Source organism: Triticum aestivum, chromosome 2B (assembly GCF_018294505.1).
Source record: "Triticum aestivum cultivar Chinese Spring chromosome 2B, IWGSC CS RefSeq v2.1, whole genome shotgun sequence".
Classification (NCBI taxonomy): Eukaryota; Viridiplantae; Streptophyta; class Magnoliopsida; order Poales; family Poaceae; genus Triticum; species Triticum aestivum.
Window position 1 is genome coordinate 203,410,725 of NC_057798.1, and position 27,121 is coordinate 203,437,845.

Here is a 27,121-nt window from a genome sequence, read left to right on the forward strand (position 1 = left end):
AAGGATCGTTTACAAATATGACTAACATGCAGTCAAAATGATCAGAAACTAAAATTACCAGCAGTCTCATCAAATCCCCGTGACCGAGTCCTTCTCGAAAACCTTCTTGACTGAGTCCCAATGGTGTTGTTCCCTGAGGACGTCACGCTCCTGTGGGACGGTGAAGTCCGCCAAGGGGTATGGGATGCCCAAACTCTCGTGTTCCGCGTCCTCCTTGGCCCATATGGACCTCTTCCTGCCGTAACCACGGCTTCTGAGGTGGTGGCACCCCATGTTCCTCTGTTGAAGCCCCGTCATGTACTTCGACTTTTTTTGGCAGCTTCGGCCTCGCAAGCCGCCTTGAATGTTTCAATGTGCTCTTCCGTGATTGTCGGATTATCCTTTACAATCTCGGAGTAGGGCTTCTTTTTGTTAACGATCCTATGTTTCACCCTTGCTTTCCAGGCGGCCAATGTGTTGCTAAACTTGGTCATGGCGTGTTTGTTTATCTTCTTCATTGCCGGGTCCTTATCTGGATCTTTATAATCCTTTTCATTCCGGCTCGGGAACAAGAATATTTGGTGCAACTTCTTTAGGAGGGAGGGCCTCATATTATCTATCTTCTATAGTTTCTCATCATTGATGGTGGCGGTTGTCCGTACAATGCAGCCTATTTGATTGCCGTAGCACGATCGCGCTTCCTGGGGCACTATTGGCTCAAGAATGTCGTCATCCATCTCCGTGACCACATGTCTAGTAGTCATGAGCTGGTTTGGGCGTCGTGGCCTATTTGCTTACGGTTCTAGACCGGCTCCGCTAGTCTCGGCGCCGGTCTCAGCACCGTTGTCAGTCTCATCGCCGGTCTGCATGTCGGTATCAGTCCCCGATGCGACAGGTGGGCCCAGCAACAACATCTGTTGATCGTCGGCTTCCCTCAAAAATTCGTCTGCCGCCAGGTAGACGTCATCGCAATCAACAGAACCCTATCCTTCATCGTTTCTAGCCATGTTTCCTATGATTAAATCTAGTGAATTAATTCTAGACCTAAGAAAAGGGAATAATGACATAAAAATGCCTATGTTTTGCCGGAACGTTGACTCCTTCCCGGTGCAGAAAATCCGGGCACTTGATATGTCGTAGTTTGTAGCACAAGTCATGCCGAAATTCACGAAAAATTTTGGCATGACCTTTGCTAAAAAGTGGACAAATCGAGCACCTGAAATTTGCCAGAACAAAAATGAATCAACATTCCAACAAAACATAGGCCACTCGACTTCATTCCCTGGAAACAGTGTTCAAATATCCATCTTTGGCACCACAACACATGTCCAAATATACACGAGCAACCACATGTCCAAATTTCACAAGCTAATTCAAAAACTAAGTGTAGAAGAAAATTCATTTAACTACTAATAGAACAAAAACCAGTTAACTTTAGTGCTCTATAATGATGAAAGGAAAAAAAAATTAGTTAACTACTAATTTCATTCATTTAGGTTATTCTTTTAACATCACTTAATTAACCTACTGTACCACTACTACTAGCAGCACTATTAACCTAATTAACCTAGCAAAACCCTACTGCGCTAACTAAAAAGCATCTAATTAACATCTACTAGTACCACTACTGCCCTAACCTAATTAACATCTACTAGTATCACTATATACTGCTAGCAACCCTGCTATAACATTTCTTCATTTTTTTCTTTTAAAAAAACATCTATGAAAACAAAAACCCTACTTAAACCCTAACTAACTTTTGCTGTAAACCAAATTTTATTCTCTAAACTGTTTTTTGCTCTAACATCTACTACTTAACATCTTCTGCTCTAAACTAAATTTTTGCTCTAAAATAATTTTTGCTCTAAAATGCAGAGAGAGAGGAGGGGTGGGGGCTTACAGAGAGGGGAGAGACGGTGGCGGGGAAGTGCTTGGCGACGGAGGCAGGGGCGGGGAGGGTGGGCTTGGGCTCGGGCAGCGGCGGTCCTGGGCGGGCTCGGGTGGCGGTGAGGTCGAGGGCAGCGGTGGTGAGGTTGAGGACAGCAATGGTGAGGTCGAGGGTGTCCTCGGGCAGCGGCAGTGAGGCTGAGGGCGGCCTCGGGCGGCGGTGAGGATGAGCGCAGCCTCGGGGGGAGACGGTGAGGTTGTGGGCGTCGACACCGGCAGGAGACAACGACGAATTGTGGAGACGGCGGCGAAGTGGGGCGAGGAATTTGGGGGAGAAGTGATGGCCGGGGAGAGGGAAACTGCTGGTTAAGTGAAACATAATGGTAGCGCGTTACTGAAAACGCGCTATAGCTAAGTTAGCTATAGTGCATTTCAGTAAACGCGCTACTGCTGTGCCTTCCTCCTTTTCCCCCCTTTTTCATTCATTTTTATTTACATTTTATTTTTTTCTTTCTCCTTTTTCTATTTCTTTCATTTCATTTCCTTTTCTATTTGTTTTTCATTTTACTTTCTTTTCGTTAGCAGTAGCGCCTTACACCTAAACTCGATGCTACAACAATATTAGCGGTAGCACGTTTTCCGAAAGACCGCTACTACTATGTGTAGCCTATCGGCTTAGTGGTGGGAATTTTAGTAGCAGCGCTTTTACAATGAGACGCGCTACTGCTATATATGTATCTGCAACACGCTTATTCTGCATGCGCTACTGCTGTGTAGCAGTAGCGCGCTTTTTTAACAAGCGCTACTGCTAAAGTTCTGTGTATAAGGTTTTCCCTAGTAGTGCAAGTGGAGCATGTAGATCGCAGGAAGAACGAGGCAGCTAATGCTTTAAGCCGGCTAGGGTCTCAGCGTAAGCCGGTGCCCCCTAATGTTTTTCTTGACGTATTGCATAATCCTTCAGTTAAATTGCCATAGAAAGAAGACGTTGCAGTCCCTGACCCAGAGACACAGTTGGTGGCGGCTATCCACGCCACCCGTGATTGGACAGTTTCTTATTTGGCTTATATGACCCGTGAGGATGAAGCTTTGGCTAGGCAAATAACTCGGAGATCTAAGTCCATGACTATTGTCAATGGCGAGTTACACCGATGCAGTGTCACAAGCGTCTTCCAGCGTTGTGTTTCTCCTGAAGAGGGCCATGAGATTCTAAGGGAAATCCATGAAGGAGACTATGGCCATCATGCCGGTTCTAAGTCTCTTGTGGCTAAAGCTTTACATCATGGGTTTAATTGGTTAACGGCTCATGCTGATGCAAAAGATCTGGTTAGCAAATGTCATGGTGGTCAGAAGTTTTCTCGACGGACTCATGTGCTGGCTCAAGAATTGCGGATGATTCCAATTACTTGGCCATTTGCGGTCTGGGGGCTTGATATGGTTGGACCTTTCAAGAGGTCTACAGATAAGAAGACCCACCTCTTGGTGGTAGTAGATAAATTCACTAAGTGGGTTGAAGTAGAGTCAGTCAGCAAATGTCATGCAAAAACGGTGGTTCAATTCATGAAAAAAGTAATCTTCCGTTTTGGTTACCCTCACAGCATTATAACTGATAATGGCACTAATCTGTCCAAAGGTGCTATGAAAGAGTTCTGTCAACGAGAGCATATTCGCCTTGACGTCTCATCGGTAGCTCATCCCCAGTCCAATGGTCAAGCTGAACGAGCCAATCAAGAAATATTGAGAGGAATAAAACCCCGGCTTATGGCCCCTTTGCAAAGGACGTCGGGTTGTTGGGTTGAGGAGTTACCCTCAATGTCATGGAGTATCAACACTACCCCTAATAGATCAACGGGTTGCACACCTTTCTTCATGGTATACGGGGCCGACGCGGTTCTCCCAAGTGATATCCATCATGACTCGCCCCGCGTGGCGGCTTATGTTGAAGCTGATAATGAAAAAGCATGTTAGGATGCTCTTGGTTTGTTGGATGAAGAGCGCGACCTTGTGGCAGCTCATTCGGAGATATACCGGCAAGATCTGCATCGCTATCATAGCCGCCGAGTTAAAACTCTAAATTTTCAAGAAGGTGATTTGGTGCTCCGGCTCATCCAAGATCAAACAGATATGCATAAATTATCTCCCCTTTGGAAGGGCCTTTCGTGGTCAGCAAAAATCTGAACAACGGGTCATACTACCTTGTCAATATTCGAGAACACAAGGATTCACACACATCGGAGGAGGAGAACCGCCGGCCATGGAACATCACTCATCTTCGGCCATATTACACTTGAGCCACTAGCTCTTGTGTTGTAGATATTTTCTTCAATGTATATACTATGATCATTATAATAAAGCCGGCATCCCTGATAATTCAGGGCCTCTGTCGTTTCAGTTACAAGCATGTGAGCCTTTATTGTCTGTTCATAAGGTCATTTGGGGGCGACCTGCTCAATGAGCAGAGCCTTGATTACCCTCTTGATCCGGCTTACATGTCATCTCATTGATCATTTGGGGGTGACCTGCTCAATGACCAGAGCCTTGTTTACCCTCTTGATTCGGCTTACATGCCATCTCATTGGACATTTAGGGGTGACCTACTCAATGAGCAGATCCTTGATTACCCTCTTGATCCGGCTTACATGTCGTCTCATTGGTCATTTGGGGGCGACCTGCTCAATTAGAATAGCCTTGATTACCCTCTTGATCCGTCTTACATGTCATCTCATTGGTCATTTGGGGGCGACCTGCTCAATGAGAAGAGCCTTGATTATCCTCTTAATCCGGCTTACATGCCGTCTTCTCGGTCATTTGGGGGCGACATGTTCAATGAGCAAAGCCTTGATTACCCTCTTGATCCGGCTTACATGTCGTCTTATTGGTCACTTGGGGGCTTCCTTCTCAATGAGCATAGCTATTCTTACCCTCTTGATCGGCTTACATGCCAGGTGAAAACACCAAATTCAGGGTTAACCGGCATGTATGACATTGCTACTCTGCCCAGGTAATCATGGAATGACCCGCCATACTCTTAACAGTCAATCTTTTAAATAACACCCTGAACTAGTTAAAGTTAAAATGGTAGTTTGTCATGTGAGGGTCGGCTTACAAGTGTGATGGAGATAACTCAGTGCCTATGCGGCCCACGAAAGCACTTGTGTTTTAGGCTTGGTGGCCTATGAAAGCCTCGGTTTTTCGGGGTTTCTATTTTTTATGAACAATTTTGGATTATATCCTTCTTCCATATTATCATGTGGTTTTCACTATACAGGCCATGTAGCCTTAACTATATGACACATAATTGAGCATATTGGGTTAATAACCCACCCTTACAGCGGATTATAAGCCGCTAAAAAATTGCCTACAACTTCTTATTGTCAAAAGAAGGTATTATGAAATACAGGTATGATTTTACATATTGTTATGAACATTTAGGGTAGTGGTAAACTGCCCTGGTTTTTGGCTATAAGTTGCTGGTATATTTCCAGTTTAACTAGCTTTTGGTCTATCAAAAATTATTCTCATGGTTATTCAAGACATTTGTGACCCGCCCTGGCTTAAGCCGCCAGGGCACATGTTATTTACTTGTGTCCAGGGAATATGATAATATGACCCCCATGATTGATAATATTATAAGTGCAAGCAGCGGATCTTCAATGTTAGATCGGCGGTTTAATGTGTTTAGCAAGTAAACATGCACGATGGCATGTGAGATCATTGTTTCATACTAGCCTATTACAAGGCTTTCACAGAAAAGGATTTAGACAGCTTCGGGCCCCGGGAAACATCATCTAGAATAGCCCTACATGCTATTTGTGGCTAGGTCTCATTATGTTCATGAGGGAGTCACCGCATAAGTCAGCTGCCTTTAGTTGTGTCTAGCCTTAGCGATTATTTCTTGCTTGTCCCTCTTGGGGTGCCCTGCCCCTCCTTATATAAGTTAGAGGGGCGGGTTACATGTGGAGTCTAAATAGGATTAGGACTAGCCTATCTTCTACTACAAGCCGGATAGAAGTCTGGGTCTTGATTCCTTGTAAGGGAGATATTCCTCACGCCTTTCCTCTTAAGTCGGCCCACCATCACATGAACCGGCCTACTGGGCCTTGGGCCTTGTCGTCCATCTGACCTGCCCGCCGGGTCTCCAATGAATCGTAAACCGCCCGGTCCAAGCGGGTCGCCAGTGAGTCGCCAAGCTCCAGCTGGGTCACACTATCGGCCAGGTCATACTGCGGGGTATATCCCCGATGTCGGTGTCAAAACCGGCGGATCTCGGGTAGGGGGTCCTGATCTATGCGTCTAAGGCTAATGGTAACAGGAGGCAAGGGGACACAATGTTTACCCAGGTTCGGGCCCTCTCGATGGAGATAAAACCCTACTTCCTGCTTGATTGATCTTGATGATATGAGTATTACAAGAGTTGATCTACCACGAGATCGTAGAGGCTAAACCCGAAGAGCTAGCCTATGATGATTATGTTTGTTGTGATCGTCCCTATACAGACCAAACCATCCGGTTTATATAGACACCGGAGGGGGTTAGGGTTTACATAGAGTCGGTTCACAAAGAAGGAAATCTAATATCCGGATCGCCAAGCTTGTCTTCCACGCAAAGGAGAGTCATATCCGGACACGGGACGAAGTCTTGAGTCTTGTATCTTCGCGGTTCAACAGTCCGTACAAAGTATATAGTTCAGCTGTCCGGATACCCCCTAATCTAGGACTCCCTCAATAGCCCCTGAACCAGGCTTCAATGACGATGAGTCCGGCACGCAGTTTGTCTTCGGCATTGCAAGGCGGGTTCCATCTCCGAATACTCCAAAGCTCCCGTTGTAATGGACAGTATCCGGCTTCCCATCAATGTTGTCCTCCTCAGCTTCTGTGCTTCAATAATGGTCATCTCCACGTGTCGAGTGAATACGAGGAGGCGATGCATTTTTGCATTTGCCCCCCGGCTCTGTAGGAAAACCGTCTATATGAAGGGATGGGGACCCTCAGATCCAAACCTCACCTTCTTCCCTTGAGCATGCTTTCAACGGAGCGCTCCGGAAAAAACCATTCCAACATGGCCGGCCGCCGCAGCTCTTCTTCCCGTTCTCTTCACTCCGAGCCAAGTGGATGGGAAGAGTGTTCAGTTCCTCAGCGCCTCTTGATAGAGTTGCAGACCCAAGGATTTCTTCCACCGGCATTTATGGTCCCCGTCTGTGCTGGACTAGCCACCTATAATGGCGGGGAGAAAGCGAAGAGATCTCCTAATCCATCCCTGGGGGAGCGAATATGCCTCATCCCACATCTGCTAAGAGGCGTCGGGTTTCCCATCCACCCATTCCTTCACAGGCTCCTGGAGTTCTACAGCCTCCAGTTGCATGACTTCACTCCTGCCTCCGTATTGCACACCGCAGGATACGTAGCACTTTGTGAATTATTTCTGGGCTGTGAGGCTCACTTCGGGTTATGGAAGAAGTTGTTCTGCTTTGTTCCTCGCAACCAGGGGGGATCTGTATGTCAAGTGGGCGGAGCCGAAATATGGCGCATCGCCGGAACCGGATACCTGTCCGGCACTCCCAAGAAGGCACCCTCAAACTGGCCCTTGAAGTGGTTTTATGTCGACGATGTTCCCCTTCCGGATCCAGTCCGGACGGGCCTCCCTGAGTTCAATAGTGTGCCGCCGAAGGTACACTGAAGTTGGCACCCTCAGAGCCCCCGAGAGGAGGATACCAGAGAAGTACACTTCCAAATGAGCAGGATAAGGATACTGGCCACATCAGGGCTGACAATAGTCGAAGTTATGGAAATATGCATAATGCGGGGAGTGCAGCCACTCCAATATCGGGGGAAGCCCATGTGGCACTACAATGGGGAGGATGATGCCACCCGCTGTGGTCGTAAAGGTCCGGACTCCGCCAATGCTCTGACGAAAATATTGTCCGATTTGTATAAGGGAGAAGAAGAAGAATTCCTTCATACCAGACCTCGGAACAGATTTTCCATGTACAACCCCCCAAGCTGGGTAGGTCGTCACTCTTTCCCCCACTCTATTCATTCCGGCACCTTTTGTCAAAATCATTAACCTCGACATTTCTGAGCAGGAACTAAGGAGGGCCGTGGAAGGATTCAACAGTCCCTCCCCACAGCCAGAGGACCCCGACAGGGCCTGCAATCAAGGACTTGAGGAAGACCCGGATATTACTGTGGAGCTAGTCGACAGGACATTTTACCAGGCCAGCTGCGATGGCGCCTTAGTGGCTATCATCGCCGACTATCCCGGACTGCTACCTGCATTGTGGGTAAGCAAAGTCGAAACTTTATCCTCTAAAGAGGACTACTTTCTGATATCCTGCTCTACGCATTAAAGTCGTACTTTTATAGAGACGACCATCAAAACGCGGCGCTGAGCCCCTGGGGGCTCATCGGCAAAGGGCATCCGGGCCAGGCAGGCTCAAGAAGAAGGCGGTTAGGGCCGAAACGCTGTTACAGAGGTATGGTAAAAACCTGCCCTGTGATTTATTGTGTTTGAAATGTAACAACGCCCCTCGTGTTCTGGCAGAAAGAGGGGCCGCCGGACTATATCCGGGGAATATGCCGACCACGCCTCGGCCAGCCGGATTCTCGAACCAGCTTCGAGAGAGGAGGCCAACGCGGGGCCGATGCCGAATTGTCCTCCGACAGAGGATGCGGATATGCTCTCTGCCACAAATTCTGAAGTGGAGAGTGCCATGAATCACCGGTGCCAATGGGCCACACTTCGGAATAACATCTCTTCCGAAGAGGCATTTAATGCTTTCAATTCGGGAGACGCATATGTTCGGGCTGCTCAAGGCGGACTCGCCCGAGTGACAAACCAGTATGCAAAAGATATATGGGTAACTAAATTTGATAAGCCTGCATAGCAGTATCCCCTGAGACTTAAAACAGTTGGAACAACTAATTTAAGGATCATGTTATGCACAGGTCTTTGTAGAGAAGAATACCCAATTGTCTCAAGAGCTGGAGGAGTGTAAGACCCAGTTGAGGGCCGCAGTTGCCAAACTAGAAGAATCCCAAAAGGCCTCTCCTAGTAACTGCCGTTTTTAATAACAAAATTTTATGGTAATGTACCAGTTAGTGATTGGCTTATTTGATAGGTCTAGCAGAAATTTCTGCAGACAACCCCGGGGAGAATACGGATATAGGAAGAGATAGCGAGTCATATCTCCAAAGGCAGCTAAAAGGTGGCCAACGTGTTCTTATGCAAGTTAGGCGGGAGAAGAACGATCTTCAAGATGCCAATGTCCGGCTGCGCGTCGAATTAGGAGATGTTCGCACTCAGCTGGCGGACTCCATGAAGGAGAACAGAAGGCTCCGTCGCGGCATTTATGGTAATTGCCTAGACGAACTGTAGTACAGCTCGGCGAGGAAGCATATTGAAAGAGCTCATATCTGTAGGTATGTTGACGGGCCGTCCTGAAGAGGAGATGCCTGCGTCCGCAGGTGATCTACTGCAAGACCTCTCACAACTGCACGAGTAAGATCGGCAGGTGATGCAGGGTATTGCCCAGGCCTTGTGGCCATCCACTTCCCTGCCAAAAGCCATGCGGGAGCTCGTGGATATGCTCCAAGGAGCACGGGGGCGCTTCCATTTGTGGAAGATGTCAGCCTGCCAACAAGGTGCGAGGGAATCCTAGGCCATGGTGAAGACGCACTTCACCAAGCTTGACCCGAACCATATGGCCGAAGTCGGACCGGCGGGGTCAGATGGGAAAGAAATTTCTGTGAGTCTGGTGTATGACCAGGTGGCGTTAGCCGCAAAGTATTCCCAACAGGATTGCAAGCTAGATAGCCTGTTGGAAGGTATAGAGGAAGAATATAGTTAGTCCAAGTGACTATGTAATTTAATGTACATATGTAATCCCTAGCCGGATTAAAGATCATTTGTGATGGCGGACCGTTTTGCTTCAGCACCCCGATCCGATAGTCCGGGGTGTATTCGAATACTCGCTCAGATATGCAGAACTAGGGTATGCATGGAAATCAGGCGCCAGGGTCATAAGTGCTTGAACAGACAAGTACCCAACTAGTTATGTTATATTACATGGGTAGTAAGAAACATCTTCCAGGGAGAATAGTTCTGTTAGGGGTTCCTTTCCCTGGGCAAGCATGCATCGATGTACATGTCCGGATTGCGAACAGAAACGCAAGATACAAAACTTCTGGGGATTCACGTTTGTAATAAACGAAAGAAACATCTCTTGTTCACCGACCGAATATTCCCTTAAGAACTCTAGCTTTCGGCTTCACCTAGTCTGAGGTACACATCCGGCTGAACCGGCAGTAACAATCGTAGAGGTGCTCCCCTTAAGCCCTAGCCGAATTAACGGGAACGTACGACATAAACACAAGAACCAGGCAACCCAGCATGGCCACATCTTAAGTCATATCGATGCATATAATGGTGAAGAAAAGACACATATGAAAAAAGAACGCATATGTGATAGGCAAGAAGCCATAAAAGTAATTATATTTAGATTCCGTATAGGAAGCCCCCAGGTATGGTTTACACACATAGTGCGGCCGGAGTGATCCGAGCATCCGTACTGTATTGAGTACTTTATGTGAGGAATGGAAAAAGGGGTGAGAAAGGAAAAAAAAGTGGGGGAGGAGCATAATTAAAGGAGCGGGGGTAAGGAGACGAACACTGAGTTCGGCACTAGGCGTAGAATCTCTGGAGTCCGGCCGCGTTCCATGGGTTCGGCTCGAGTCTGTTATCGGATGCATTACGCAGGCGGTACGCTCCTCCGGTGAGGACTTTATCAATGATGAAGGGACCCTCCCATTTAGGTTTGAGTTTGTCCTTCTTCTTCTCCGGTAGTCGTAGAACAAGTTCGACAATATTATAAGTTTTGGCCCACACTTCTCTGCTTTGATATCGTCGACCCTGCTGCTGGTAGAATGCGGAACGGGCTTTGGCGACGTCGCACTCCTCCTCCAGGGCGTCTAAGTTGTCCTGCCGATCTAACTCGACTTCCTTCTCTTCGTACATGCGCACGCGAGGTGAGTCATGTATTATGTCGCAGGGTAGTACTACTTCTGCGCCTTACACCATAAAAAGGTGTATATCTGGTGGTGCGATTCGGCGTGGTCTGCAGCCCCGAGAGTACGGAGTCGAGCTCCTCGACCCAGTGCGTGTCCGATTCTGTCAAGGACCGCACTAGTCTGGGTTTGATGCCGCTCATAATGAGACCATTTGCACGCTCGACCTGACCGTTGGTTTGGGGATGGTAGATGGAGGCGTAATCGAGCTTAATGCCCATGTTGCTGCACCAAGTTTTCACTTCATCGGCTGTGAAGTCTGAGCCATTATTGGTGATGATGCTGTGAGGGACGCTGTAATGGTGCACAACCCCTGAGATGAAGTCTATGACTGGTCCGGATTCGGCCGTTTTAACTGGTTTGGCTTCTATCCATTTGGTGAACTTGTCCACCATGACCAATAAGTATTTTTTTCTTATGGCTTCCCCCTTTAAGGGGTCCGACCATATCCAGCCCCTAGACCACGAAGGGCCAAGTGATAGGGATTGTTTGGAGAGCGGTAGGGGGCATATGGCTCTGATCGGCAAAAAGCTGGCAACCGAAGCAATGCTGGACAAGGTCCTCTGCGTCTGCTCGGGCTATCGGCCAATAAAAACCTGTACGGAAGGCCTTGCTGACAAGTGCCCGAGCCGCAGTGTGGCGTCCGCTGAGTCTAGCATGGATTTCAGCCAAGAGCTGCTGCCCTTCCTCTTCGGAGATGCATCTTTGGAGCACTCCGGTGGCACTTTTCTTGTAGAGTTCTCCCTCATGGACTTTGTAGGCCTTGGAGCGCCGCATGATACAACGTGCTTCATTTTGGTCTTCGGGGAGCTCCTGCCTATTTAGGTAGGCCAAGAAAGGCTCGGTCCACGAGGCGATTACAGCCATGATTTCGTGGGCCGAGGGTGTTATTTCGATGGCAGAGCCTCCGATTATGTCAGATGGTTCGGAATCTGGGGTTGTATTCGGATCCGGGTTAGTGTTGCCGGACTGCCCTTCCCATACCATGGATGGTTTCAATAGTTTTTCCAGGAATATGTTAGGTGGGACAGGGTCGTGTTTAGCACCGATGCGGGCGAGGATATACGCTGCTTGATTGTTTTCTCGAGCTACATGGTGGAATTTGAGCCCCTCGAACCGAGCTGACATTTTGAGGACGGCGTTATAGTAGGCCGCCATTTTCGGATCCTTGGCATCGAAATCTCCATTTATTTCTGATATTGCGAGGTTTGAATCCCCGCGTACCTCCAAGCGTTGAATGCCCATAGAGACTGCCATCCGAAGGCCATGCAACAGAGCCTCGTATTCGGGTGCGTTGTTGGAGTCTGTGTATAGTATTTGGAGTATGTATTGGACTGTGTCTCCGGTGGGGGAAGTCAGGACTACACCCGCTCCTAGTCCGGCCAGCATCTTAGAGCCGTCGAAGTGCATGATCCAGTTGGAGTACGCGCCGTACTCTTTAGGGAGTTCGGCTTCTGTCCATTCGGCGACAAAGTCGGCCAATACTTGCGACTTAATGGCCCGCCGTGGTTTGTATGTTATGTCGAACGGAAGGAGCTCGATGGCCCATTTAGCAATCCTTCCCATGGCGTCGCGGTTGTTTATTATGTCGTTGAGTGGTACTTCGGAGGCTACCGTAATTGAACACTCTTGAAAGTAGTGTCGTAGCTTCCGAGATGCCATGAAGACCGCGTATGCTATCTTTTGATAGTGTGGGTATCGGGATTTTCATGGAGTGAGGACGGTGGACACATAATATACCGGCTTTTGGAGCGGGAACATGTATCCGTCTGCTTCTCGTTCGATGACAAGCACTGCACTGACAACCTGATGTGTCGCGGCTATGTATAGTAACATGGGTTCGCCAATATTAGGTGCTGTCAGGACTGGATTGCTGGCCAATAATCTCTTTATTTCATCCAGTCCGGCCGTGGCTCCATCCGTCCACACGAAGTGTTCGGTGTGTTGAAGAAGGCGGTAAAGGGGTAGTGCCTTTTCTCCTAATCGGGAGATAAAGCGGCTTAAGGCAGCCACGCATCCAGCAAGTTTCTGGATATGCTTGAGGTCTTTTGGGATAGCCAACTGCGACAGAGCTCGGATTTTCACTGGATTTGCTTCAATTCCTCTATTGGAAGCAATGAAGCCGAGGAACTTCCCAGAGGGGACGCCGAAAACACATTTTTCGGGTTTAGCTTGATGTCGTATGTTCGGAGGTTATCGAACGTAAGCCTAAAGTCATCTATTAGGGTTTCGACGTGTCTTGTTTTTATAACCACGTTGTCCACATATGCCTCCACTGTTTTTCCGATTTGCTTCTCCAGGCATGTTTGAATCATGCGTTGATAGGTTGCGCCGGCATTTTTAAGCCCGAAAGGCATAGTGTTGAAGCATAAAGGGCCATACGACGTTATGAAGGCCATTGCAGCTTGGTCAGACTCTACAATTTTATTTTATGGTATCCGGAATATGTGTCGATGAAACAGAGTGAGTCATGTCCTGTAGTGGCGTCGATGATTTGGTTGATGCAAGGGAGGGGGAAGGGATCCTTTGGGCAAGCCTAGTTGAGGTCCTTGAAATCCACGCATAGGCGCCAGGATTTTTCCTTCTTTGGTACTATTACGAGGTTTGCCAGCCAATCCAGATGCTTGACATCTCTGATGAATCTGGTCTCAAGTAGCTTGGCTAGTTCTTCTCCCATGGCTTACCATTTAGGCTCTGAGAAGCGCCTAAGAGTCTGTTTGACTGGCTTGTATCCTTTCAGTATATTGAGGCTGTGTTCGGCTAGCCTGCGTGGGATGCCCGGCATGTCTGAAGGATGCCAGGCGAAAATGTCCCAATTCTCGCGTAGGAATTCTCGTAGTGCAGAGTCCATTGTGGGGCTCAACTGTGCCCCGATGGAAGCTGTCTTCATGGGGTCCGTTGGGTGGACCTGGAATTTGACTATCTCATCTGCGGGTTTAAATGATGTGGACTTGGGTCATTTGTCGAGTATCACGTCGTCCCTGTCCAATGTGGCGCGCAGCATTGTTAGTTCTTCGGCCGCTAGGGCTTCGGATAATGCTTCTAGGGCTAGTGTTGCAGTTTTATTTTCGACGTAGAGTGCGACGTCCGGATCGCTGGCTAGAGTGATGATTCCGTTGGGTCCGGGCATTTTAAGCTTCATGTACCCATAATGGGGTATAGCTTGAAAGCTTGTGAATGCGTCCCACCCTAAAAGGGCGTGGTATCCGCTGCTGAAAGGTGCCACTTGGAATGTGATTTCTTCGGACCTATAATTCTCCGGGGTGCCGAATACCACATCAAGTGTGATTTTTCCTGCACACCTTGCCTCCTGACTAGGGATGATTCCCCTGAAGGTTGTGCCGCTTTGCTCAATGCGGCTTTTATCAATTTCCATCTTGCTGAGTGTTTCTTCATAGATCAGGTTTAATCCACTTCTGCCGTCCATGAGTACTTTACAGCCTAAAGCCATCCACGATTGGGCTAAGGACCAAAGCGGCAGGTGCCCGGACTGTCTGGAATTGGGGTTCATCACTGGCACTGAAAGTTATAGCAGTGTCGTTCCATGGATTTGTTTTTGCTACATGGCAGATTTTGGCGAGATTGCGATGAGCTCACTTGCGCCTATTATTTGAGGCGAAAGTCTCGAAGACTGTTAATACCGCATTGTTGTCTTCGGCGGGACGCTGCAATGCTTTATTTACAAGAAGATCCTCGCCACTTTTTGCAACCTGGCGGAGTATCCAACATGCTCTAAGGCTATGTGTTGGCGTAGTATCCGGTGTGCTATGAATTTTGCATGGCCCATTGAGCCATTCTTCCAATACGGTTCCACATCCTGGAGTTGGCTTTGGCCTTTTGGGAGTTGGATCGGGTAACTTAGGAGAGTTTGCCCTTTTAGCTCGGAGGGAAGGTTTAGTGAGAGCCGAATTATCCCAAAAGTTTGTTTGGGTCTTCCAGGTGCTTTCCATTGCACAGTACTTCTATACTATGGCGGCTAAGTCGGCAAAGTGTACTATGTCACGGCGACTTATAGCATTAAGGATCCCTTTGCTCGTGCAATTTTTGCAGAAAAGCGAGATTGCGTCCTCCTCGAGATAGTCCTTGACCTTGTTTATCACAAGGAGGAATCTGGCCCAGTAGCGATGTACTGTCTCTAGTGGCTCTTGTCTGATATGGGAGAGAAGGCTTAAGTCTGGGTGGGTGGGCATAGTTGAATCTAGATTCTGATCCGGTCTAGCGCCCCGGGGCAAAGGAGCTTCTGGGCTTGACAGTTTGGGTTCCGGGATGTTGCCCGATTTCTCCGGCCCGTTATCCGATTCTAAGTTCGGGATCTGGGTCATTTCCTCCCGCGAACGGGTATCCGGCTCAGAGAGTTCGGTGATCCGGACATAGTTCGTCCCCAGAATAGAGGGACGATCCATATGTGGCTCTTCCACTACCGCTATCTCGTGGGTGACTAGTGGGGATTTAATATCCCTCTGGTCGGGTTTAAGCCCAATCCGGTCATAGTCTGTAGCGACACCCAAAGTGGCGATGCGATCTAAGAGCTCATTAAAGGAAAAGAGCTCTATTGGATCCATCTGATCGGCGAGTTCCGAATTGACGTGTAGGCTATTTGTGATGACCCGAGTGGTCATCGTCGGCGCGACAGCCGATCGGGCGGCCATGACAGAGCCACCTAGTCGGAGAGTTTGGCCTACAGCCAGCGCTCCCCCAGAGGTGATGTTATCTTTTACAATGAGACGGGCCATCGAGCCTTGCAGCGACGACACAGAGGAACTCGCAATGAAAGCACCAATGTCGGTGTCAAAACCGGCGGATCTCGGGTAGGGGGTCCCGATCTGTGTGTCTAAGGCTAATGGTAACAGGAGGCAAGGGGCACAATGTTTACCCAGGTTCAGGCCCTCTCAATGGAGGTAAAACCCTACTTCCTGCTTGATTGACCTTGATGATATGAGTATTACAAGAGTTGATCTACCACGAGATCGTAGAGGCTAAACCCTAAGAGCTAGCCTATGATGATTATGATTGTTGTGATCATCCCTATACATACCAAACCCTCTGGTTTATATAGACACCGGAGGGGGCTAGGGTTTACACAGAGTAGGTTTACAAAGAAGGAAATCTAATATCTGGATTGCCAAGCTTGTCTTCCACGCAAAGGAGAGTCATATCCGGACACGGACGAAGTCTTGAGTCTTGTATCTTCGCGGTTCAACAGTCCGGCTATCCGGATACCCCCTAATCCAGGACTCCCTCACCCGACACAAATGATTCAAAGTTTTTCACAAGAAACACTACGCCGTGGTCTGAGAGCCGCCCTTGGATTAGTTGTTCTGCTCCTTATGAGTTGAAGACTCTGGGTTAACCTGCGACGATTCTTCTTCTTCTTCCGTCATCTGGAAGTTAGACGATGACGAGTTGATGCCAGTTAAGGCTTGAAATTCAGCCTCATCTTCTACAAGTTCGGATGGATCAACTTCAGGAGCAAAGGTGTGCTTATGTATTGGAGGGATGAGATCAACAACTTCATAAGTCGGCGCCTTCATTTTTAAATTTTCCACCTTATAAGCCGCCTGATATCTGGATAGATCGGTTTCTTCGGCTAGCTTGCTTGCCAATGGGCACTTCTCCTTCACACAAGCGGCAAAGTCGTCTTGGCTAAAGGGAGACCTGTCTTCTTTCAGACTTAGGCACCCAGTGGCCAACTCTTCTGGATCTAGTTCTGCCTGCCACGCTTTCGCCAAGCTCAAGGCAGTAATAGCACCAGCTGTGGCGGATGATCAATTTATCTCTTCAATTCTTTGGGGTAGGACAGAGAGTTTGTCCAAAAACTCCCTAAGAAGTGAAGGTGCCTGTTTGGTGTGAGAGATGGCGGCTATGGTGCGCTGAGCGCCTGTGTACAGTTGCTCCACCAAAGTGTAAATGGCCTTTAACTTCACCAGCATGTCCTGGCCAAGGTTGGCACTCGTGGGGCCTGTTAAATAAAACGGACAGATGAGTCGCCGGGCGTGTTACAAGTTAAAACATTGGAAATAGTTCAAACATCTTGGATTACTTACCAAATATAGCAGCAGTCATCTGAGAAATATGGCGTTTTAAGCCAGTCAATTCTAGAGTGGCCTCTTTTAAGGAAGATTCGGCAGTTTCTACTCTTTGTATCAAGGCAGTTCTCTCCTCATCCTAGGTGGATTTGTGTGTGGAAAATCCGGCTTTGAGATTTTCATTTTCATCCAAGCTAAATTTAAACTTGGCATCAGCTTTCCGGGTCTCAGCTTCTTGACGTTCTAGCCTGGTCAGTAAATGGCTCAACTGAGATTCAGTTTGAGTCAAGGTTTCCTACAAGTAAATATTACACTGTCATCAGATTTTTCAAGACATAATATACATACAAGTCCCAAGCCCTTTGCAAGCAAAGCACTTGGCACTTGGGGGCTAATGTGTGGAGAAGTTCTTTTAACTTTAAGTTCTAGAAAGATCCGACTCATCTTTTTCAGATAAACCGGCCTGTGAGGGCTATGAGGCGAAGTTTTATTTTTTTAGAGCTAATCTAAATGATCCGGCTCATTTTTGTCAAGTCAAGGCGGTTCATGGGGGCTATGGCTTGAAATTTAGTATGGCATATTGATTAAAGTCTTCCCTATACTCAATCAATCTTTTCCTATGGCTAAGACTTGGGGGCTGGATAAGTGTATAAACGGAGAAGACGAATGTTCATATCTCATATTTCTGGTGCATCTTCTTGATGATGTCCACCTCAAGATCACGACCAGCATGAAGTTGACTAAGGTAGCCAGAGAATAATTCATTAACGCCCTAGTGAGAGTACTTGGCAATATCAAACTTGGCCTTCTGCCTTTCAATTAACTCTTCCTTGGCAAAGTGTTTAGCCAGAATGGTAGGATTCCCTGGCTCTACAAAGCCAGATCCAGTAATCAAAACATCCTCAGCTTCTTTTTCAGGTTTGGCTGGGCTTGGCAGCTTAGTTCTTGATGGGTCAATGTTCATAGGATCCACAGGGGTGTCTGGAATTTCTGGTGGCGGCTCATTGATACATCCATTTTGCATCATGTTTGCCTACTGTTATTTATGTTGTTTTAATGCATAATAATGCTTTTTGGAGTAATTCTATTACCTTTTCTCTGATAATATGCAAGGTATACACAAAAGGGGAGAATTCCAGCAGCTGGAAATCTGGACGTGAAAAAGCTACGTCAGCTTACCTATTCTGCACAACTCCAAATGAGCTGAAAATTCATGAGGATCTTTTATGGAATAAATAAGAATTATTGGAGCTAATAAGTACCATAGGGGGACCACCAGGTGGGCATAACCCACCAGGGCGCGCCAGGGAGCCCAGGCACACCTTGGTGGGTTGTCCTCACCTTGGCCCACCTCTGGTGCCCCTCTTCTGGTACATAAGTTATTTTGACCTAGAAAAAAATAAGGGGAGGACTTTTGGGACGAAGCGCTGCCGTCTTGAGGTGGAACCTGGGCAGGAGCACTTTTGCCCTCTGACGGAGCGAGGGGAACTTCCCTCCCGGAGGGGGAAATCATCGTCATCATCATTACCAACATCTCTCCCATCTTGGGGAGGGCTATCTCCATCAACATCTTCAACAGCACCAACTCCTCTCAAACCCTAGTTTATCTCTTGTGTTCAATCTTTGTACCGGAACTATAGATTGGTGCTTGTGGGTGACTAGCAGGGTTGAATACATCTTGTAGTTGATTACTACATGGTTTATTTGGTGGAAGATTATATGTTCAAATCCATTATGCTATTTAATACCACTCTGATCTTGAGCATGATTATTATTTGTGAGTAGTTACTTTTGTTCTTGAGGTCATGGGAGAAATTGTGTTGCAAGTAATCATATGAACTTGATATGTGTTTGATATTTTGATGATATGTATGTTGTGATTCCCTTAGTTGTGTCATGTGAATGTCGACTACATGGCACTTCACCATATTTGGGCCTAAGGGAATGCATTGTAGAGTAGTTATTAGATGATGGGTTGCGAGAGTGACAGAAGCTTAAACCCTAGTTTATGCGCTATTCTATAAGGGACCGATTGGATCCAAAAGTTTAATGCTATGGTTAGAATTTATTCTTAATACTTTTCTCGTAGTTGCGGATGCTTGCGAGGGGGTTAATCATAAGTAGGAGGTTTTTCAAGTAAGAACATCACCTAAGCACCGGTCCACCCACATACCAAATTATGAAAGTAGCGAACACGAATTGAACCAACGTGATGAAAGTGACTAGATGAAATTCCCATGTACCCTCAGGAACACATTTCTTATCATAAGAGACCATTTTGGCCTATCCTTTGCCTCAAAAGGATTGGGCTACCTTGCTGCACTTTTACTACTACTACTGTTACTTGCTCGTTACAAATTATCTTGCTATCAAACTACTCTGTTACTTACAATTTCAGCACTTGCAGACATTACCTTGCTGAAAACCACTTGTCATTTCCTTTTGCTCCTTGTTGGGTTTGACACTCTTACTTATCAAAAAGGGCTATAATTGATCCCATATACTTGTGGGTCATCACTCATCAGCAGTGTTCTCAAGGTTCTGAATTGAGGCTTTAGATTCTAGTGCTTGCTTCTCCGGCTCATGGACTTTGGGGTCTCCGGTCAGCTTATTCGTCTTCAATTTCTTGCTTGGCATCGCTATACCGCTGAAAATAAGGATATCAGTATATCAATTTACAGATGATAAATGACAAAGAAAAATGTTATTACCCAGGGGCAACTTTGAAGGCTAGCATTTGGGTCTGCGAAGAGTCGCCAGAAGAAGAATGAGAAGTCCCCTGATAATTTGAGTCAGAAGGATTTAGAGGTTAACGGATAAGACCCGCCTTTGGGTAAAAAGGGTTTAAATTCTGAGGCACCTCTTTCCGACGTTTGCGAGGGGCTGGTGTGTTGGGTAATCCGGAGGAGAGCTCTCCACCTCCACTATTCTGGGCCTGGTGCCGGGTCTCATGTTGTTGTTGCTTCAAAAGAAAGTTTGGGTCCAAGTAAACTAAAGGATGAGAAAACCTTACTTTCTGGGTCACTTGTCGAACCTTCTGTCTCGGCAAAGGCTCTGAGTCGGAGGAAACAATAGTTACCTCTTCAATGTCTGCTTGGCTGGTCTCCGCATCATCCTGAGAGGAGTCAACGTCAATAAGATGTATAAAAAATGAACCAAGAGAGTCAAGTTCTACCTCCCACTCATTCTCCAAGGCAAAAAGTTCTGCGGTGTCTGATTTCTTCTTGTTCTTCTTGGAGTCCTTGGTCTTGGCTCTGGGTTTTTTGGCCGCCTTTTCCTTCTCTTGGTACTTCTTGTTCCAGAAGGTAGAGTTCGCCTACATAAATCAAAAGAAGATAAGGGATATGTAGTTTTTGTATAAGTGGTGAGCAAAGTGAATGAATTAGAATGCTTAGATCTAGTGGCGGGTTAAGAGTGCAGAAGGGATTCAACCCCACTTTGATGCAGCTCCCTAAGCTTTCTCCAAGAAGGGTTTTGGTCATGTCGGTGATCACTTTCTCATTCAGATGTACTTGGCAGTGGCGCTGAGGATCTTTGGCATCACGAGTGTATGCATACATTAAACCGGCGGCGGCTCAGGGTTATGATCCTCCAAGCGACACAGCAATAGACCAGGCCGACGCTGATTAATCCATTAGGCAGCACAACCCTTACCTTCGAAAATCTGGGCATGTACTTAGCCCGTTCAGCGGTAATAAGACGATCTGGAAGAGGATGGTTTGGGTTAAGCCGGTGGTCGCGGAAACCCAGCAGAGGATTCTCATCACATGGAGACATGTCTTTGCAGTAGAACCAAGTCTGATTCCAGTCTTTAGGGTGACTGGGAAGTTTGGCAGTAGGTAGCATCCCTTCATCATTGGATTGAAATTCCCCCAAGCTCTATGCTGGGACCATCTGTGAATTCAGTCTGGCGGTTCAAGTAGTAGTATTCTCTGAAAAGTTCCACATTGGATTCTTCTTCAAGATACACTTCACAAAAGACTTGGAAGTTGCAGATGTTTGAAACAGAGTTGGGTACGATGTCTTGAGGATGGAACTGAAAGAAGTGTAGTACGTCGTGGAAGAATTTTGTACCGAGCGGTGAGAAGCCCCGGTTTATGTGATCAACAAAGACTATAACCTCGTTCCCCTTTGGCTGAGGTCTAGCTTCATTTAGCTCTGGAACCCGCCAGTGAATGATGTTTTTTGCTACTAAAATGCCCGTTTGAACATACTCATCGAGCATTTGTTCCGTAACAATTGAAGGAACCCAGCATGAGGTGACGGTCTTAGTCATGTTTTTTATGAAAGGCCTAAGAAGGAAATATTGGCGGGTTAAATTCATAATGGTAATATCAGCTATAGACGAGTACTGGCAGTTTAAAGAGTTCAGAGCTAAGCAGACAGGCATTTGGCGGGTTACAAAAATTCAGTCAAGCCGCCCTACGCCAGCGATGGAGTGGTTATCTACAGATCTGGAGAAGAATTTCACTAAGTGTTGATAAACAGGTTTTGTAAATTTTACTTATGATTTTGGATCTACAGCAGTTCGGAAAATAAGAAGATTCTTACCCGTAAAGCTATGGCAGTGGCAGAACTTGTGAACTAAGATTGAAACTTGGACAGAGGGAGTCATCTGCGGTTGAAAAACAATGCTAAACCAGTACCACCCAATCTCGGTGCCATTTTCAGATTAAACTGAGTGTTCTAGAGGGAGGATATGATGAACGGTGAAGACACCAATGAACGAACAAAACCCTAATGTAGATCTACTATGAGAGGGGATGAGTGCTTAATGATGCTGGTGAGCGGAGGAAGGGCGCCGCAGTTCCCTGGTCCATTGAGGTTGATCCAGCGGCCAGAGTTGCAATCGTTGAAGGAGGTCAGTGGCGGCGGAGCTCGAGTCACAGCAGAGTCGCAAGGAAGAAGAAGGAGACGCAGAGGCAGGGGTAAAAAGTGAAAACGTGGCCCCCCTTTCCATATTTATAAGTAAGTGATGAGATAGCATGCGCAGAAATCAAGGAGATGAGATGATTATGTTAATAATAAGGGCACCTCGATTTTTGGAAAGGTTATTAAAGATAAGCATCCATTAAGATATCCTCAGTTTTGTGCGAAGTCAATGCGCATGATGTCATGGTGGGTTACAAAGGTTTACTGGTATTAGGTCATGGCGGGTTACACCTGTGTGAATGAGGTTCAATAATGGAGTACAGTTCTGTTCTAATTAAAACAGTGAAGATTGACGTGAACATGTTCAAGTCAACCTGGGGCCTAATGTTGGGGATATAACTCCGAGGTATGACCCTCCCAGGAGGGGACGGGTTAAATCATTGGCAGTTCAGTATTAAGAAGTCCAAGGAGGCCCAAGGCGTGAAGATGGCAGCTCATGGAGGCGGGCCTGGAGAAGGCCCAGAACCGGGGCCTATGAACCGTCGTGTGATAACTTGTCTAGTAAGGCAATGATTAGTTACAAACCGAGCCGGTCACGGTGTGTGAGTCGGCCGGGACTATGTAAGCCTCTAGGTCCCAACCTGTGTGTATAAAGGTGAGACCCAGCGGTGGGTTAACTCAAGAAACAAGTAATCGAGAACTAGGTCAAGCGTATTCGCTCCCTTGTAATCGAAACCCAAGCAATACAACTAGAAGTAGGAGTAAGCCTTTACCTCCACCGCGAGGGGACCAACCTAGTTAAAATCTTTGTGTCCTTTGTCCCGTTCAACCCCTTCAAGCTAACCTAGTTGCGATGGCTCCATACCTAAGTCCTTTCACTAGGACATCTGCCGTGACAAAACCACGACACATGGTGTGCTGAAATTTACTGTCACTTGTTACTATGGAGAATCATCCTTTGAGGGGTTTGTTCTGGGTATCTTCACTCTGAATGAAAGAGTAAAGAGCTACCCCTCAACCTACTAAACATACTGAAAATATTTATTATGAAATTCCTTCAGGTAAGATAGAGAAACTGCTAGCTAATCCTTATGCAGGAGATGGAACATTACATCCTGATATGAATCTAATCTTTGTGGATGAAGTTTGTGTATTATTTAAGCTTGCAGGTTTGCCCGAGGATGAAGTCAAGAAGAAGGTCTTCCCTTTATCTTTGAAGGAGAAGGCATTGACATGGTATAGGCTATGTGATGATATTGGAGCTTGGAATTACAACCGATTGAAATTGGAATTTCATCAAAAGTTTCATCCTATGCATCTAGTTCATCGTGATCAGAATTATATACATAATTTTTAGCCTCGTGAACGAGAAAGTATCGCTCAAGCTTGGGGGAGGCTTAAGTCAATGTTATATTAATTCATGCCCCAACCATGAGCTCTCAAGAGAAATTATTATTCAGAATTTTTATGCTCGGCTTTCTCGTAATGATCAATCCATGCTCGATACTTCTTGTACTGGTTCTTTTATGAAGAAGACTATTGAATTCAAATGGTATTTATTTTAAATAATTATATGCAACTTTTAAGATTGGGATCTTGATGAAGGTAAGGAGTCAGGTATAAAGCTTGAATTTGGTCGTGTTAAATCTTTTATGGATACCGCTGCTTTTCGTGAATTTAGCACAAAGTATGGAATTGACTCTGAGATAGTAGCTTCTTTCTGTGAATCGTTTGCTACTCATGTTGATCTCCCTAAGGAGAAGTGGTTTAAATATAATCCTCCCATTGAAGTGAAAATAGTAGAACCCATTAAGGCTGAAGAAGAAATCGTTACTTATAATGTTGATCCTGTTATTCCTACTACTTATATTGAGAAACCACCTTTCCCTGTTAGGATAAAGGAGCATGCTAAAGCTTCAGCCGTGGTGCATAAGAGTTATACTAGAACACCTACACCCCTGAACAAATTAAAGTTGAACCTAGTATTGATATGGTTAAAGATCTCTTGGTCAATAATATTGATGGGATGTTATTTACTTTTGTGTTGAAGCTGCTAGAATTGCTAGACTTGATAATAAAGATAAAGATAGACCTGTTGTTGGCATGCATGTTGTTTCTCTTAAAATAGGAGATCATTGTTATCATGGCTTACATGATTTGGGTGCTAGTGTGAGTGCAATTCCTTTTACCTTACTAAGAAATCATGAAAGATATTGTGCCTGCTGAAATAGAAGATATTGATGTTACTATTAAGCTTGCCAATAGAGATACTATATCACCAATTGGTTTTTTAGAGATGTTAAAGTCTTATGTGTAAAAATAAAATACCCTACTGACTTTCTTGTTCTTGGTTCCCCAGAAGATGATTTTTGTCCCATTATATTTGGTAGACCTTTCTTGAACATTGTTAATGCAAAAATAGATTGTGAGAAAGAAACTGTTAGTGTAAGTTTTGGGGATGTGTCTCATGAGTTTAATTTCTCCAAATTTCGTAGACAACCCCACGACAAAGAATTACCTAATAGAGATGAAATTATTGGTCTTGCTTCTATTGTTGTGGCTCCTACTGATCCTTTAGAACAATATTTGCTAGACCATGAAGATGACATGTTCACGAATGAAAGGAAGGAATTAGATGAAATATTCTTTAAACAAATGCCTGTTTTGAAACACAACTTGCTTATTGAGATTCTTGGGGATCCTCCTCCACCCAAGGGTGATCCCGTGTTTTAGCTTAAACAATTACCTGATACTTTGAAATATGCTTATCTTGATGAGAAAAAGATATATCCTATTATTATTAGTGCTAATCTTTCAGAACATGAGGAAAAGAGATTATTGAAAACTCTAAAGAAGCATCGTGCCGCTATTGGATATACTCTTGATGATCTTAAGGGCATTAGTCCCACTTTATGTCAGCACAAAATTAATATGGATCCTGACACTAAACCGGTCGTTGATCATCAACGATAGTTTAATCCTAAGATGAAAGAAGTGGTTCGAAATGGAATATTAAAGCTTCTAGAAGCAGGTATAATTTATCCTATTGCTGATAGTAGATGGGTAAGTCATGTTCATTGTGTCCCTAAGAAGAGAGGTATTACTGTTGTTCCAAATGATAAGAATGAATTGATTCCACAAAGAATTGTTACAGGTTATAGAATGGTTATTGATTTCCACAAATTAAACAAAGATACTAGGAAAGATCATTACCCTCTACCTTTTATTGATCAAATTCTACAAAGACTATCACAACATACAAATTTTTTTCTTTCTAGATGGTTATTCTAGTTTTTCACAAATACCAGTCACATGAGGATCAAGAAAAGACTACTTTTACTTGCCCTTTTGGTACCTTTGCTTATAGATGTATGCTTTTTGGTTTATGCAATGCACCTGCTACCTTTCAAAGATGTATGACTGCTATATTCTCTGAATTTTGTGAAAAGATTGTTGAGGTTTTCATGGATGATTTTTCCGTTTATGGAACTTCTTTTGATGATTCCTTAAGCAAAATTGATCGAGTTTTACAGAGATGCGAAGAAACTAATCATGTCTTGAATTGGGAGAAATGCCACTTTATGGTTAATGAAAGTATTGTCTTGGGGCATAAAATCTCTGAAAGAGGTATTGAAACTGATAAAGCTAAAGTTGATGCTATTGAAAAAATGTCATGTCCTAAAGATATCAAAGGTATAAGAAGTTTCCTTGGTCATGCTGGTTTCTATAGGAGATTTATTAAAGACTTCTCTAAAATTTCTAGGCCTCTCACTAATGTTTTGCAAAAATATGTTCCATTTGTTTTTGACAATGATTGTGTAGAAGCATTTGAAATACTTAAGAAAGCCTTAATTTCTGCACCTATTGGTCAACCACCTGATTGGAACCTACCCTTTGAAATTATGTGTGATGCTAGTGAGTATGTTGTTGGTGTTGTTCTAGGACAAAGAGTTGATAAGAAATTAAATGTTATTAATTATGCTAGTAAAACTCTAGACATTGCTCAAAGAAATTATGCTACTACTTAAAAGAATTTTTAGCAGTTGTGTTTGCTTGTGATAAGTTCAAATCTTATATTGTTGATTCCAAAGTAACTATTCACACCAATCATGCTGATATCATATATCTTATGGAAAAGAAAGATGCTAAACCTAGACTCATTGGTGGGTTCTCTTGCTACAAGAATTTGATTTGCATATTATTGATAGAAAGGGTGCTAAGAACCCCTTAGCAGATAACTTGTCTAGGTTAGAGAATTTTGTTGATGACCCACTATCTATTGATGATAACTTTCTTGATGAACAACTAGTTGTCATAAACAGTTCTCGTAGTGCTCCATGGTATGCTAATTATGCTAATTACATTGTTGCTAAATTTATACCACCTAGTTTCACATACCAGCAAAAGAAATGGTTTTTCTATGATTTAAGTCATTACTTTTGGGATGACCCACATCTTTATAAAGGAGTAGATGGTGTTATTAGACGTTGTGTACCTGAGCATGAATAGGAACAGATCCTACGCAAGTGTCACTCCGAGTCTTATGGAGGACACCATGCAGGTGATACAACTGCACACAAGGTATTGCAATGTGGTTTTTATTGGCCTACTCTTTTCAAGGATTCTCGTAAGTTTGTCTTGTCTTGTGATTAATGCCAAACGATTGGTAATATTAGTAGACGCCAGGAAATGCCTATGAATTATTCACTTGTTATTGAACCATTTGATGTTTGGGGTTTTGATTATATCGGACCTTTTCCTTCCTCTAATGGGTATACACACATTCTAGTTGTTGTTGATTATGTTAATAAGTGGGTAGAAGCTATTCCAACTAGTAGTGCTAATCATACCACTTCTATTAAAATGCTTAAGGAAGTTATTTTCCCGAGGTTTGGAGTCCCTAGATATTTAATGACTGATGGTGGTTCACACTTTATTCATGGTGCTTTCCGTAAATTTCTTGCTAAATATGATGTTAACCATAGAATTGCATATCCCTCTCATCCTCAGAATAGTGGTCAAGTAGAATTGAGAAACCGAGAAATAAAGTTGATTTTGCAAAAGACTTTCAATAGATCTAGAAAGAATTGGTCCAAGAAACTTGATGATGCATTACGGGCTTATAGAACTTCTTATAAAAACCCTATGGGTATATCTCCGTATGAAATGGTTTATGGAAAAGCATGTCACTTACCTCTTGAACTAGAACATAAAGCTTATTGGGCAATTAAAGAGCTCAACTATGATTTCAAACTTGCTGGTGAGAAGAGGTTGTTTGACATTAGCTCTCTTGATGAA